The 15,935-nt window shown below is 47.0% G+C and overlaps 2 protein-coding genes across 2 annotated transcripts in view; one reads left to right on the top strand and one right to left on the bottom strand.

Annotated features, from left to right (window-relative positions):
* LOC141207923 (oocyte zinc finger protein XlCOF7.1-like) overlaps positions 1–15,935 on the top strand; it is a 456,010-nt gene that overhangs the window by 258,472 nt on the left and 181,603 nt on the right. The window lies entirely within an intron of this gene.
* Positions 1–15,935, bottom strand: part of LOC141207917 (uncharacterized) — a 162,495-nt gene that overhangs the window by 25,650 nt on the left and 120,910 nt on the right. The window lies entirely within an intron of this gene.

Raw genomic sequence — 15,935 nt, 5'->3', positions numbered from 1 at the left:
TATGCTGTATTATAAACATTTATTTATTAATATTCCTTATAGATTTAATTCTGTTTTTTTTGTTACTTAAACTACTCTAGTAGTGCATGATCTATTGACCGGTTACCATTGTGGGTCTAATTAATTTTTATATATTTCATTGTACTAGGAATATGTTGTTATAGAACCACGTGTTATATAGTATCTGTAATGCACACGCCCGGGCTGAGCGGCGTGTGCGTGTGATTGTAGTGATTCCACTGGACCGTGCCGGAGAGTGAATGCCTGGAGGGGCATAACTAGGTATTCACCCGATCCGACCAGGGTCGCACGACGGCATACGACGCCAGTGCACCAAGGAGGAACCGAGTGGAGGGACCAGGTGCTACTCCAGGACAGACCCCGGACACGGCTGTTGACCCACACAGGGGAATACAGGAACAGACTGGTAGGCTGGCACACGGACTGGTGGGAATAGGCAGGCACGACTGGTAGGCAGGCACGACTGGTATGCAGGCAGGCATGCAGGTACAGGCAAGCACGGCTAGAGTGCAGCCAGGGAGGCACTAGCATGTAGGAACACTGGCGGGATAGGACCCAGTACACACTGGGACTCAGGAACAATACAGGCAGAGGGGTACAGGCAAGCACAGCTAGAGTGCAGACAGGGAGGCACTAGCAGGTAGGGACACTGGCGGGATAGGACCCAGTACACACTGGGACTCAGGAACAGAACCACAGATGTGGCGGACAAACACAGCAGAGTGAGGCCGCCCAGAGAGGTGAGCGAGAACAGGGCAGGACAAGGCCGCCTGGAGCGGTGAGCAAGAGTAGAGCAGGACAAGGCCGCCAGTAGTGGTGAGCAAAGGGTCAGAGCTGAGCGAGACTGCCGGAGCAGTGAGCAAGAGTAAAGCAGGTCGAGGCCGCCTGGAGCGGTGAGCAAGAGTAGAGCAGGACAAGGCCGCCAGGAGCGGTGAGCAAGAGTAGCGCAGGACAAGGCCGCCAGGAGCGGTGAGCAAAGGGTCAGAGCTGAGCGAGACTGCCGGAGCAGTGAGCAAGAATAAAGCAGGACGAGGCCGCCTGGAGCGGTGAGCAAGAGTGGAGCAAGACTGCCGGAGCAGTGAGCAAAAGGATAAGAGCGGAGCAAGGCTGCCGGAGCAGCGAGCAAAAGGAGTCAGAGCAGGCTAGAACCGCCAGAGCGGTGAGCAAAGGAGTCAGAGCAGGGGGGACAGGGCTCTGTTCACACGGAACAGACAGGAAGAGAAAGGCAGAGCCAGATACCCACAGGGTACTTGCAGTGAAGTAGCGAGTGGACCAGAAACTCACGAACGGGAGTACAGAGACAACAAGCAGGAGTTAGGTACGAGTTCAGACTCTGCAGAAAAAGGAAGGGAACGGACATAGAGGCAAAACAGGTAAAGGATAGGAGAGAGTTCAGACTGGAACTGAGTGTACGGAGGAGACCGACACTACAGAGGGATACAGGAGCGGGTCTGGGAATACTGCCCCCAGAGAGGCGGGACGAACAGGCAAGGAGCGTGTTCAGACAGGACAGACAAGATACAGGAGCGGGTCTAGGTAATCGGCCCCTAGAAGGCGGGAGGAACAGGCTAGGAGCGTGTTCAGACAGGACAGACAAGATACAGGAGCGGGTCTAGGTAATCGGCCCCTAGAAGGCGGAGGAACAGGCTAGGAGCGTGTTCAGACAGGCCTGGAAATACAGCCTCCAGGATAGGCAGACAAGAGAACACAGAACGGGACCTGGCACCTTAAGAGTGCAAGCACACACTGAATGAAACACTATGCTCAGGCAGGGATTGATTGGAGCAGCTGAGCTATATACCAGGTGACAGACAGCAATAGGCTGAGGACGCACAAGGGGTGTGACCCACAGCAGGTACAAAAAGCAGGAAGTGATCGGGCGCCGCCCTTAAGCAGCAGAAACAGACACAAACAGACAGCATGGAGGGAAGCCAGAGAGACATTCTGGACTGGAGATCAAGTGCGCGCTCTTGCACAGTGGGAGATGGACCACCATGCAAGGACGCAGCCAGGTATGTTACAGTATCCACTTCCTGGCTACACCATAATTATTTATTATTTTTATATCACGTGAATTTTTGTAATTGTGACATACTCAGGGGTACCATTTCTAATTTGTACTGGGTGAGGTGTCAATCTGTTTTGTATCCCCTCCTCTTGAATTTTAATATATTTTTGTCTTTGTAAAGTTCTATTAATAAAAATTTACATTTTACTCTATTGGGTTTATATACGCTCTGTCTTTTTGGATGTCTATGTAATTTGGCAGTACCCATTTAATATACAGTACAGATCATTTAAAGATTTTTCTGTGTTTTCTTGACTATGAAAATTGTACATTCACCCTGAAGGCATCAAAACAATGAATTAACACATGTGGAATTATATACTTAACAAAAAAGTGTGAAACAACTGAAAATATGCCTTATAGTCTAGGTTCTTCAAAGTAGCCACCTTTTGCTTTGATGACTGCTTCGCACACTCTTGGCATTCTCTTGATGAGCTTCAAGAGGTAGTCACCAGAAATGGTTTTCGCTTCACAGGTTTGCCCTGTCAGGTTTAATAAGTGGGATTTTTCTTGTCTTATAAATGAGGTTGGGACCATCAGTTGTGTTGTGCAGAAGTCAGGTGGATACACAGGTGATAGTCCTACTGAATAGACTGTTAGAATTTGTATTATGGCAAGAAAAAAGCAGCTAAGTAAAGAAAAACGAGTAGCCATCAATACTTTAAGAAGTGAAGGTCAGTCAGTCCGAAAAATTGGGCAAACTTTGAAAGTGTCCCCAAGTGCAGTTGCAAAAACCATCAAGCACTACAAAGAAACTGGCTCACTTGAGGACCGCCTCAAGAAAGGAAGACCAAGAGTCACCGCAGCTTCTGAGGATAAGTTTATCCAAGTCACCAGCCTCAGAAATCGCAGGTTAACAGCAGCTCAGATTAGAGACCAGGTCAATGCCACACAGAGTTCTAGCAGTAGACACATCTTTACAACAACTGTTAAGAGGAGACTTTGTGCAGCAGGCCTTCATGGTAAAATAGCTGCTAGGAAACCACCGCTAAGGACAGGCAACAAGCAGCAGAGACTTGTTTGGTCTAAAGAACACAAGGAATGGACATTAGACCAGTGGAAATCTGTGCTTTGGTCTGATGAGTCCAAATTTGAGATCTGTGGTGCCAACCACCGTGTCTTTGTGCGACGCAGAAAAGGTGAACGGATGGACTCTAAATGCCTGGTTCCCACCGTGAAGCATGGAGGAGGAGGTGTGATGGTGTGGGGGTGCTTTACTGGTGACACTGTTGGGGATTTATTCAAAATTGAAGGCATACTGAACCTGCATGGCTACCACAGCATCTTGCAGCGGCATGCTATTCCATCCGGTTTGCGTTTAGTTGGACCACCATTTATTTTTCAACAGGACAATGACCCCAAATACACCTCCAGGCTGTGTATGGGCTATTTGACCAAGAAGGCGAGTGATGGGGTGCTACGCCAGATGACCTGGCCTCCACAGTCACCAGACCTGAACCCTATTGAGATGGTTTGGGGTGAGCTGGACCACAGAGTGAAGGCAAAAGGGCCAACAAGTGCTAAGCATCTCTGGGAACTCCTTCAAGATTGTTGGAAGACCATTTCCGGTGACTACCTCTTGAAGCTCATCAAGTGAATGCCAAGAGTGTGCAAAGCAGTCATCAAAGCAAAAGGTGGCTACTTTGAAGAACCTAGAATATAAGACATATTTTCACTTGTTTCACACTTTTTTGTTAAGTATATAATTCCACATGTGTCAACTCATAGTTTTGATGCCTTCAGTGTGAATGTACAATTTTCATAGTCATGAAAATACAAAAAAAATCTTTAAATGAGGAGGTGTGTCCAAACTTTTGGTCTGTACTGTATATACATATACACACAGGTTCATCCTGAGGCTTGATACAGGGATGTTAATTCATGATGTTCAGCATAGTGTGCCTAATAGCCAGGTGTCCATGTTTAAATATCCCACTTCATCAGAAACCCCTACCCAGACTAGGAGACCCATTCCCATTCCTAGATGTGAATTGTCATAGGATATATAGAATGGAGTCTGTCTACAATAATTTACTGCGCCTGCGCTACTTCTCGTGAGCTAGAGGTGTGATAATGTCCATCCCCTAGTATGCATGTCCGGAAGTGACGCGCTTTAGACTGAAACACCAAAGAAACTGATTGCTACCGCGCCACTCGTACCCGTTTACAGTGCATGTCCGTAGTTATCATTCCATGCCGGAGTGCATCTTGCATCACTGTCTGCGATTGCGCATAACCGGACGTGTGTGATTCACGCTGGAGAGCATCAAAGTCTCCTATCTGCGACTGCGCATGTCTGCAAGCATGCGTTTCACGCCAGAGCACATACTGAATCTGGATTGCATTCCACCAATATAGAAAGTCCTATACTGAGATCAGTATCATGGGAGACTAAAAACAAGTATTGCACATCCTCCCATCATGCAATAGGCATGTAAATCTACTATATCACTCAAAAAATTATGGGATGATTGACCACAGTATATTCCTAATAGGCTAAATCCAAAAGTCAAAGATGCTATAGGATTTTTACAGGATGAAAATGCTAAAGTGGTAAAAAATAATGCTGAGAAGACCAAACTTTTAAATTCCTATTTTGCTTCTGTGTTCTCTAAGAAAGCAAATGTAACATCAATTGATCTTCTCAGTACTATTGAAGGAATAGAAGAATCCACACTATCTATAAACAGAGAGATAGTGAGGGAATACTCAGCTAACATAAATGAATTCAAGTCTCCAGGTCCAGATGAATTACATTCTAGGGTACTGAAGGAGATATAAGAAATTATTAAACCACTCTCCATTAGTGTTGAGCCACCCCCGTAGTGTTCGAGTTCGGTTCGGTTCGTCGAACACCCGTGTGTTCGCCGAACTGTTCGTCGAACTGTTCGTCGAACACCTTCGAACACCGTTAAAACCAATGGCAGGCAAACAAAAACACATAGAAACACATAGAAAACACCTTCAAAGGTGTCCAAAAGCTGACAAACTGCTCAGAAGACATAACTAACACATGGAAAAGTGACAAGTACATATAGTCATGCGAAAATAAAAGAGGTGGAGGAGTAAAAGGAGGGGGAGACACAGATATAGGCATGTCATGCCCTTCTAAAATCCAAAAAGTGAGAAGCCGACACGGCCAGTCCGCTCCTGCCCGTGCCACCTCCGTGTCGCCGGGTTTGTGCCAGAGCCGCGGTGAACCCTGACGGCCAGCCCCCCTCTCCCAATACTGGTGCCTGTCCGCTGGTGGGTCGAGCGAGCCCCCCTGTGGTGGAGGCAGCTCTAAGCTTTTTAATTTAAATTGTCTCTCTAATTTGAATGAATACACTTTAAATCCATTTACAAGGATCTATTGGAGGGCAAGTCTCATGCCAGCAGCCGCGGTAATTCCAGCTCCAGTAGCGTCCACTAAAGCTGCTGCAGTTAAAAAGCTTTTATAAGGATCGAGCTCGGCTGTCCACCGCAAGGCATCCTACTGCCAGTCCCAGCCCCTATGCCTTGGGGTGCCTCCTGATGCTCTTCACTAAGTATCCCATGGTCCCGAAGCATTTCCTTTGAAAAAATTAAGTGTCTAAACTACAGGTGGTGCAGCTTGCTTAACAGCCGGGATAATCCGCTTACTAGCAGACACTGCTACTAGGCACAAAGTATTTCCTGGGCTAGATGCAGTTAAAAATTTGTAATTAGATACTCTCGTTGGATGCTGAGAAAGCATTCCATAGAGTCTCCTGGCACGCCATATATGATTCTCTTAAAAAGCTTGGGGTAGGGGTCTAGGGGACCCTTTTATAGCCAAAATCACGGCCCTGTATCGCAATACATCACCTAGGCTGAAGATAAATGGAACTGTAGCACCCTGAGGGCTCGGTTGCTAAAGACGTATTGCACCTCACCCAGAGGTGTGATATCTCACTCTCAGGTAAGGATGGAGTGTGGATCAGGACCCGACACCTGCATGCATTACACCACATTGCCGTGGGGCAGGGCGACCAATATGCCCCTGAGATGGGCACGACAGTCCCTGTCCCTGGCTGGAGTGGGGGGAGGGAACACTGAGGAAGGGGAACCCTGTAGTGCAGGAGCAGGGAGGAAGCAGTTCCTGGGTGCATTGAGAAGGGAGTATAAAAGGTGGGCACCATCTTAGTTCAGTGCAGAGAAGTCTGAGCAGAAGTGGCAGGGAGCAGGGGCTCTGCATGAGCTCTGCTCCGGAGGCGGGCCTAGTAACAGAGGCCCAGGCCTGGAAGAGGGAGAAGGAAGGAAGAGGAGCGGAGAAGGCTCCAGGAACGAGGAATGAAGGGATCCCAGGGGTGCGGACGGGCGAGTCGCCACCGCATGCCCGAATCCACCTGCGTGGAGGGGTCAGGCCAAAGGGGGAGACCGTTCCCCGAACTAGTGGAGGCAGGAAACGACCCTCAGCTAGAAACCGGAGGCTCTGACATTTTATGTGGCGCAGCCCCTCGCTACACCCGCTAGGAAGGCACCACATAGGGTCAGGGAAACTGGCGCCAAGTTTACCAAGAGGAGGCCCGAGGCAGCCGGACAGAAGTGTTGGTAAGAAAGGCCAGACAAAGGACACACAAAGGGGGTCCTGTGAAGTGCTCCAAAGTTATCTGGGAGTTGTCTGAGCCCCTCACCTGGTGAGCACAGTACGACGTGGGCAGCCGTTACCTGCAGACGTGGTCTGGATAATAAGAACTGTGAGTAAAGGCCCTGAACTGCATCACTGACTCCGTGTCGTTACTGCTGCTGCCCTGCACCATCACCCCCATCCTCCGCATACACTGCCCTGAGGCTATACTCCTCCCGTGGGGAGTTATGCTACGCTCTGCTGCACCCACAACACCAGCCTCAGTGGTCTGCCCTGTAGCGGCGGTTCACTCTGACCGCAATCCACGGGTGGCGTAGTCGGACATTTAAACATGAAAACCACATAAATAGTTCCGCCACTGGTTTGACCGCCCTGAGCCACGGAACTGGGTCGCCGCCACGAAGACTACAACCACCAGCATCCACCAAAAAGGGTCCGGCTCCGGGTGTCCCAAGGCCCAGGGGGTGCGTCAGAACATTTTCATCACCTTTCACAATCACCAATGGGACAAGGCAGTGATGTCCTCTGTCCCCTCTCTTATACATCCTAGTGACGGAGCACCTGCTCTCATCAATTCGCCATAACCCCAATATTAGGTGGATTGAGGTGGGAGGCACCGAGTACAAGTGCTCTCTATTTGCTGATGATGTCCTAGTATATATCACTCAATCACATATATCCATCCATGCTGTTATGGCTGAAATAGATCACTTTGTTACATGGTAAAATTTTAAAATCAATGCAGCGAAGTCTGAGGCCCTCGATGTCTCCCTCCCCAAATCCATATAGGATTCCATCCAGTCCAACTTTCCCTTTGCCTGGCCCTCACAGGGTATCAAATACTTAGGAATTCCTATTCATAGAGACCTCTCCCATCTATGTTATCTTAATTTTGGGCCCTTTATTGAACAACTCCATACAGACCACGGTTGGCAAGTTAGAACTGTAAGATTCACTACGTGAACCACTGGTGTTTTGTGGAAAAGCACATGTACACTGCGTTCCAAATTATTATACAAAAAGTGTTTAGGAGTGATAAGGGAAGAATTTGTTTGTTTGTCAGTTAAACTCATTGATGGTGATGTGTGTCAGGGCTCTTTATATCACTGTAAGCAATTGCAGACACCTGTGCTAATTAGTTTGGCAGGTGTGTCCAATGAAAGGCAAGACTACTTAAGAAGGCTCTCTCACATTATTAAGCAGCCTACATTTTCTGCCAAAATGGGAAAGAAAAAGGATGTGTTGGCTGCTGAGAAGCAACAAATTGTGGAGTGTTTAGGTCAAGGCATGACTACAATCAACATTGTGCGATGATCAGGATGAAGTGTCCTGGCAATCAAGAAGTATGTAGCTGATTCACAGTACACACGTGTGCGTGCTGATAAGGGCAAATTGAGGACTCTTTCCTACAGGCAATTACGTCAGGTTGAAAGAGCAGCGGCAAAAAAGCCTTGTCATAGCAGCAGACAAGTTTTTGAAGCTGCTTGTGCCTCCAACGTCCCCCGAACAACAAGATGCAGGGTCCTTCAGAGGTTTGCAGCTGTGCATGCGCCATCCTGTCGACCTCCTCTATCCACTTCACACAAGCAGAAACGGCTCCAGTGGGCCAAACATTACATGAAGACTGATTTCAAAACTGTTTTGTTCACGGATGAGTGCCGTGCAGCGCTCGATGGTCCAGATGGATGGAGTGGAGGATGGCTGGTTGATGGACACCCCACGCAAACACGGCTACAGCGCCAACAAGGAGGAGGTGGAGTAATGTTTTGGGCTGGAATCATGGGGAGAGAGATTGTCGGCCCCTTTAGGATCCCTGAAGGCGCTAAAGATGAACTCCATAATGTATGTGGATTTTCTCAAACAGCACTTCCTGCCATGGTTCAAGAAGAAGAACCGTGTATTTCACAGCAAGATCATTTTTCTGCATGATAATGCACCATCTCATGCTGCACATAGAACATCTGCATCTCTGGCTGATATGGGCATAAAAGGGGACAAACTTATGGTGTGACCCCCATGCTCCCCTGACCTCTACCCCATTCAGAACCTTTGGAGCATCATCAAAAGGAGTGTCTATGATGGCGGGAGGCAGTTCACATCTAAGCAACAGCTCTGGGAGGGTATTCTGTCCTCATGCAAAACAATTGAAGCAGAAACCATCCAAAACCTGACAAATTCAATGGACGAGAGAGTTCAGAAGCTCCTTTCGAACAAGGGGTCCTATGTGAAAATGTAACATCACCTAGAATAAAGTTTTGAGTTGAAAACTGTTTGATTTCAGTTTCTAACAACCTGCTAATGCTTATAATTTCAAAAATGACCATTTTTTTGGTCTTTATTAAAATGAAAAGGTTGATCGAAAAGTTTGGGGGATCTAAGAGTGTGGCAACCCAGTAGTCATGATTACTTCGAATTCTGACAATATGAGGGTCATGCTGCAGGTAGTGCAGCAAGAAGGCACTTATGTGCCTTGCGCATCTCGGAGCCCCAAAATTATTTTCCGGGCTAGATGCAGCTAAAAATTATTTTTAATTTTAAATCTGGTGAAGCTTTAGTATAGATGGCCTAATAGGATCAGTGCTGCACACTGCTACAAAGCCCAAATTATTTTCCAGTCAAGATACAGATAAACATGATTAGTAATTTGAAAGCTTAAAATGGTTGGTAGGGTGATTTTAACCAATCATCAAGCTTTTACTCTCCCCAGGATGACACAGGGGTAGAAAAGTCGTTTCGGATCCATGATTTGTTCATCTTTATGAACGTGAGTCTGTCTACATTATCAGTGGAGAGCCGCGTGCGCTTATCTGTCAGCACACCACCAGCAGCTCTGAACACACGTTCAGACAGAACGCTGGCTGCGGGGCATGACAAGATCTCCAAGGCGTAAGTGGCTAGCTCCGGCCATTTATCCAGATTGGAAGCCCAAAAAGAGCAAGGGTCCAGTGACACAGTCGTGGCTTCAATGTTTACTTGGAGATACTCCTGTACCATCGTCTCTAGGCGTTGACTATGTGTCAGACTTCTTGTCTCCTGTGGCCTTGCAAAGGATGGGCTAAAAAAGTGGTGAAATGATTCCGCAAAATTGATGTTACCAGCAGATACTGTGGTTCTGTTACGGTTTGAGTGCTGAACACTTGACGGTCCCACGGTTGGCAAGTTGGAACTGTGAGATTCACTACGTGCACCACTGGTATTTTGTAGAAAAGCACATGTAAGATTCTGCAACAGTCTCTGCTGATACTCCTGCATGCGTGCATCCCTTTCTATGGCAGGAATAATTTCTGCAAATTTACTTTTGTACCGGGGATCTAACAGTGTGGCAACCCAGTAGTCAGGATTATTTCTAATTCTCACAATTCGAGGGTCATGTTGCAGGTAGTGCAGCAAGAAGGCACTCATGTGTGTTGCGCATCCAGGAGCACCAAGTCCCTGTTGTGTTGGTGGCGAGGTAACAATCATGCTTCCTTCCTCTGTCCTCTCCCCCCAACCTCGCACAACAGAAATGTGATCAAGGTCTCCCTCATCTGATGAGTCTTCCATCAGTTCGTCCTCCACTTCTTCCTGGGCTCCTGCACCTTCCTCACTAGTTTGGCTGCTACCATGCGCCCTGGTAAAACCATCTCCCCCACCCTCACATGCCTGCCGCCTTGGTGCTGCCGACCGTCTGGACCTTGCAGATGTTAGCCCTTCCGCATACAACTCCTCCTCCTCTACTTCCTCCACCTCCTCTTGTGCCACCACCTGACTCCGAATTCTGTTTAACATGTGCTCCAGCATGTAAATCACCGGAATAGTCATGCTGATAATGGCATCGTCAGCACTAAACATCTTCGTCGCCATTTCAAAACTGTGCAGAAGGGTGCATAGGTCCCTGATCTGAGACCACTCCTCCAGCGTGATTTGCCCCACCTCTGAATCTCGTTGGCCCAGGCTATACGTCAGAACGTATTGCACCAGGGCTTGTCGGTGCTGCCACAGTCGCTGCAACATGTGCAGAGTTGAATTCCACCGGGTAGGCACATCGCATTTTAGCCGGTGAAGTGGCAGGCCCAACGACTTCTGTAGAGATGTAAGTCGCTGAGCTGCGGGATGCGAACGGCGGAAGTGAGCACACAGCGACCGTGCCCTCTGCAGAAGGCCATCTAGTCTGGGATAGTGGGCTAAAAATTGCTGGACAACCAGGTTCAACACATGAGCCATACAAGGCACGTGTGTGACATTGCCCCGGCGAAGGGCCGCACCCAAGTTTGCAGCATTGTCGCACACGGCCTTCCCTGGTTTCAGGTCCAGTGGAGACAACCATTCATGAAATTGGTTCTCCAGAGCTGACCACAACTCCTCAGCTGTGTGACTCACATTTCCCAGACATTTCAATGTAAAAACCGCCTGATGACGTTGAGCCCTACTGCCAGCATAGTAAGGAGGTGTGCAGGATCCCTTCTGCGCAGTTAGAAAGCTTGTGGCATGACCAGACAGGCTTTGGGTGCAGGTGGAAGACCGAGAGGAGGTTGAGGAGGCAGAAGCAGTGGAGGAACTTTGACATAAAGAGGATTGACGCACAACTCGTGGGGACGGCAAGACTTGGACAGCAGCCCCTTGTCCTGCTGTCACCATAGTTACCCAGTGCCCAGTCAGCGACATGTAACGCCCCTGTCCATGCCTACTCGTCCAAGTGTCTGTGGTGAAATGCACCCTGTCACACACAGAGTTTCTCAAAGAAGCGGTGATGTTGTGTGCGACATGCTGGTGGAGCGCAGGCACACCTTTCTTTGAGAAGTAGTGCCGACTGGGCATCTGGTACTGGGGCACTGCGACGGACATAAGGTCTCGAAAATCCTCTGTGTCCACCAGGCGGAAAGGCAGCATTTCTGTAGCCAAGAGCTTGCAGATGGTGAAATTCAACCTCTTAGCTTTCTCATGGCTAGGAGGAAATGGTCTTTTACTTGTCCACATCTGAGGGACCGAGGGCTGGCTATTGTGCTTAGACGGGGTTGATAAGGGTGTCCCCGGCAAACTGCCGGTCTGTGAGGAAGATGCAGGCAGACATGTTAGGTTGCCTTGATCCAAAGGTGGTGCTATCGATGTCGGACAGCGCTCAACACCAGCTGGTGTTACCACCTCCAAAGAAAATGATGACCTGCCAATCACGCTGGCTGTTGCGGGTAAAGAGGTGGCAGGTCTGCGCCCCAAAACAGGTGTGACTGCTGTCCCCCCAGTCACAGAGGATGAAGAGGCCGCGGATGCACAAGATATGGCAGACGGTGATTGGCCCGGCCGGCTAGGCCGCATTGTAGCACACTGAGCTTCCCACTGCAACTTATGCTTCATGTCCATGTGCCGGTTCATGCATGAAGTACTCAAACTATGTATTTTTTGGCCTCTACTTAGCTTTTGCTGACAAATGTTACAGATAACACGAGTTGGGTCATCTTTATCGATCTGAAAAAATGCCCAGGCTATGCAAGGCTTAGCACCCATGCGACCTGAAGAGCCACCACGACTTGTGGTGAGAGGCAGAGTTGTGTTTGAGGATGCAGTTGTTGACGTGCTTCCAGTACTACGTCTCTGTCCAGGAAGGCGCAACCTGACCTCGTCGTCACTAGCATCTTCCTCCACCTCCTCTGCTGACCTCATCTCTTGGCTGACTGTGGGTTGACAGTAAGTGGGATCTCCGACCTCATCATCATCACCCTGTATAGTTATCACACCCGTCGTCCTCAGAGCCAACCTGTTCCTGCCCTGACAAAAAACTAAAGTTGTCGCTCCAATCAGGTATTTGAGTCTTATCATCGTCTTCCTCATTGTCTCCACCAACAGGAGTTACAGTTTGGGAATGAGGGTCTACATTATGGTCAGAACCTTCTGCGTCTGGTCCTGGATCCGACTCATAAAGATTCTGGGCATCAGTGCAGATCATTTCCTCATCTGGATTCACAGAAGCGCTGGAGTCGACCTCTGATTCCCAGGCTATAGTATGAGTAAACAGCTCTGCAGACTCAACCATCTGTTCTACCTCATACTCAGACGGGCAGCTGGAGATTTGGGAGCTGTGAGGAAGCAAGTGCGATTTGGGTGACACCTTTGAGGACTGGAGTATTTGTGATGTTGAAGTTGATGTGGAGGAGAGACCACTTAAAGGAGCACTTGATATCCGTTGAAGCACCTGCTGTTTTTGTGCCTCATCTGGAATTTGTAGCGATTGGCGTGGCCGTAAGAAAGGGATCTTATCACATTGTCCGCTAAAAGAAGTAGACATTTTAGTTTGGCTGGAAGATGGTCTTTCTTCTGCAGATGTTACTGTTGCTTTAACACCTACCCCACGGACACAACCTTTTTTCCCCTTCCCAACACGCCTATTCCCCTTTCCACCAGCAGCAGGCCTTTTTCCACTCATTTTGGTGGTTAACTAATTCACAACTCTGGAGTTGTTTGCACAAAAAAACAATGGATGGTAACCGAGCAGAGCTGAGTGGCCAAACTGTGGTATTAGGCCAAAACTATTGGCTGGGTTAGATGCAGAAAAAAATTATTTTGAATTTGCAACCTGATGGAGGTCAGTATAGATGGACTAACACAAATAGTCCCACACACTGCTAGAAGCCCAAATATTTTTTCAGAGGTACTGTAGATGCAGATAAAAATTATTTTTAATTTGCAACCTGATGGAGGTCAGTATAGATGGACTAATAGACCAAGTCCCACACACTGCTAGAAGCCCAAATATTTTTTCAGAGCTAGATGCAGAAAAAAATTATTTTTAATTTGCAACCTGATGGAGGTCAGTATAGATGGACTAATAGACCAAGTCCCACACACCGCTAGAAGCCCAAATATTTTTTCAGAGCTAGATGCAGAAAAAAATTATATTCAGTTTGCAACCTGATGGAGGTCAGTATAGATGGACTAATAGAATGATGCTATGCCCAAAAGATTTTACTTCACTAGGTGCAGTAAAAAAATTGGTATTCTATACACAGGTGTTATATCTTGCAACACAGATAGGCTACTCCACTGACTAACACACTCTGCAATAGGCCAAAAAGGATTAGCTTTGCTAGATTCAGCCAAATGCTGTGAAAAAAACTTGCACAGCACTGGCACAGACCTGCCTGGCAAAAACTGATAGGAACTCATGTAACCTAGTCCTGAAAAGGACTCCAATTACAATTAGTCTTTACTCCCACAACCTATCTATTTAAGAGCACAGATCTCCCTGATAAAAGTCGTAGGAAATGCTGTAACCTAGTCCTTAAAAGGACTGCAATCACAACTATTCCCTACTCCCAAGCTATCTGTATATTTGTGCGAAAATTGGCTTGAAATTAACAAGGTATAGCACACACAGCAACAGCGGTGCCGTCTAACACGCAGCTGCAGCAGTGAGAAAATGGTGGCGACGGGGAAAATGGCTTGGTCTTATAGGGCAAGGACATGTGACATACACTGCCAATCACACATGCCCTTGCTTGTGTGAAAAAAAGCACTTCGCTCCGTGTGTGCGCTGCTGATAGGCTGACAGATTGCACCTCCCCACTGCAAATGCGGGAAAGAGAAAAAAAAATGGAGATCTTCATTGTTCCTGCAGAGATCCATCCCCTGCCCCTCCCCCCGCCCCGCTGTACACTCAAACTGCGTATTAACATTAATTTTCATCATTACTGAGAAAAAATCCAGTTATGATTTTGGTGCACGAACAGTTATCGAACATAACCTCGAACAGCCGAATTTTTCTCAAATTGTTCGTGTTCGCCGACCGGCTCGAACACTGCCCAAAACAGCTCGAATTTGAGATTGGCGAACAGTTCGAGTAGAACAACGCTCATCTATACTCTCCATAATCTTTGAAAATTCATGGAGAACAGGAGAAATCCCAGAAGACTGGAGAAGAGTGAAGAAGAGTGAATATTGTCCAGATCTTCAAAAAAGAAAGAAGGTGGACTCAGGGAACTATAGGCCTGAGAGCCTTACTTCTATACCAAGAAAGATCTTTGAAAAAATTATTAAACGACATGTATGCAAGTATCTTTAGGAGAATGAAGTGATTAACCAGAGCCAGCATGGGTTTGTAACTAATAAGTCATGTCAGACTAACTAATTTCCTTTTCTATGACAGAATCACTGACTGGGTGGATCAGAGAAACACAGTAGATATATTATATCTTGACTTCAGCAAAGCATTTGACAAAGGATCTCATACCATACTTATTGAAAAAATGACCAACTATGAAATGGACAAGGCAACTGTTGGGTGGATTCATAACTGGCTTAGTGATCGGACCCAAAGAGTGGTCATAAATGGCTTAACATCCAGTTAGATGAATGTCTCAAGTAATGTACCACAAGGCCATGTACTTGGCCCTGTGTTGTTCAACATGTTTATCAATGATTTAGATGAAGGAATTAAGGATAAACTGATTAAATTTGCTGATAACACAAAGCTAGGTGGGATAGCTAACACTAGAGAAGAGAGAGAGCATTCAAAAAGATCTAAACACACTGGAATTGTGGGTAGCAACTAAAGTAATGTTTTTTTAACAAGGAAAAATGCAAAGTCCTACATCGGGGCAAGAAAAATGAAAAAAGCAAATACACAATGGGAAGAATAGGGCCAAGTAACAGCACGTGTGAAAAAGACTTGGGTATATTAATAGATCACAGACTGAACATGAGTCAACAGTGTGATGCAGCAGCAAAAAAAAAGGCAAACATAATTCTGGGTTGCATTAACAGAAACATACAGTCTAGATCATGTGAAGTAATTATCAGGGCTGTGGAGTCGGTAAGCCAAACCTCTGACTCCGACTCCTCAATTTCCATGACACCGACTCCACGACTCCCTCATACATGGCTCATGTTTAAGTGATAAATTTACTGTAGCACAGATTAATCTCAGCTAAAAGTCTAGACCCTTAGATCAGGAATAGGACATTTCATAACTTTCCCAAATTATTATGAAAAAATATTCACCACAAAGTGCATTGAACTACTTTACCCAATTTATTATATATTTTAGGATTCGGAGTCGGTCCATTTTATACCGACTCTACCAAAATGGGCTCTGACTCCACGACTTCGACTCCACAGCCCTGGTAATTATCCTCCTCTACTCCTCTTTGGTCAGACCTCATCTGGAATACTGTGTACAGTTTTGGGCACCACATCCTAAAAAAGACATGAAAAAACTGGAGCAAGTTCAGAGAAGAGCTACTGGAATGGTGACCGGTCTAACAACAATGTCCTATGAGGAACGGTTAA

This window comes from Phyllobates terribilis, unplaced genomic scaffold (assembly GCF_046119375.1).
Source record: "Phyllobates terribilis strain yellow unplaced genomic scaffold, ASM4611937v1 Scaffold_167__1_contigs__length_4167997, whole genome shotgun sequence".
Classification (NCBI taxonomy): Eukaryota; Metazoa; Chordata; class Amphibia; order Anura; family Dendrobatidae; genus Phyllobates; species Phyllobates terribilis.
Note: the sequence above shows the minus strand (reverse complement) of the source record. Positions and strands in the feature narration are given on the sequence as shown.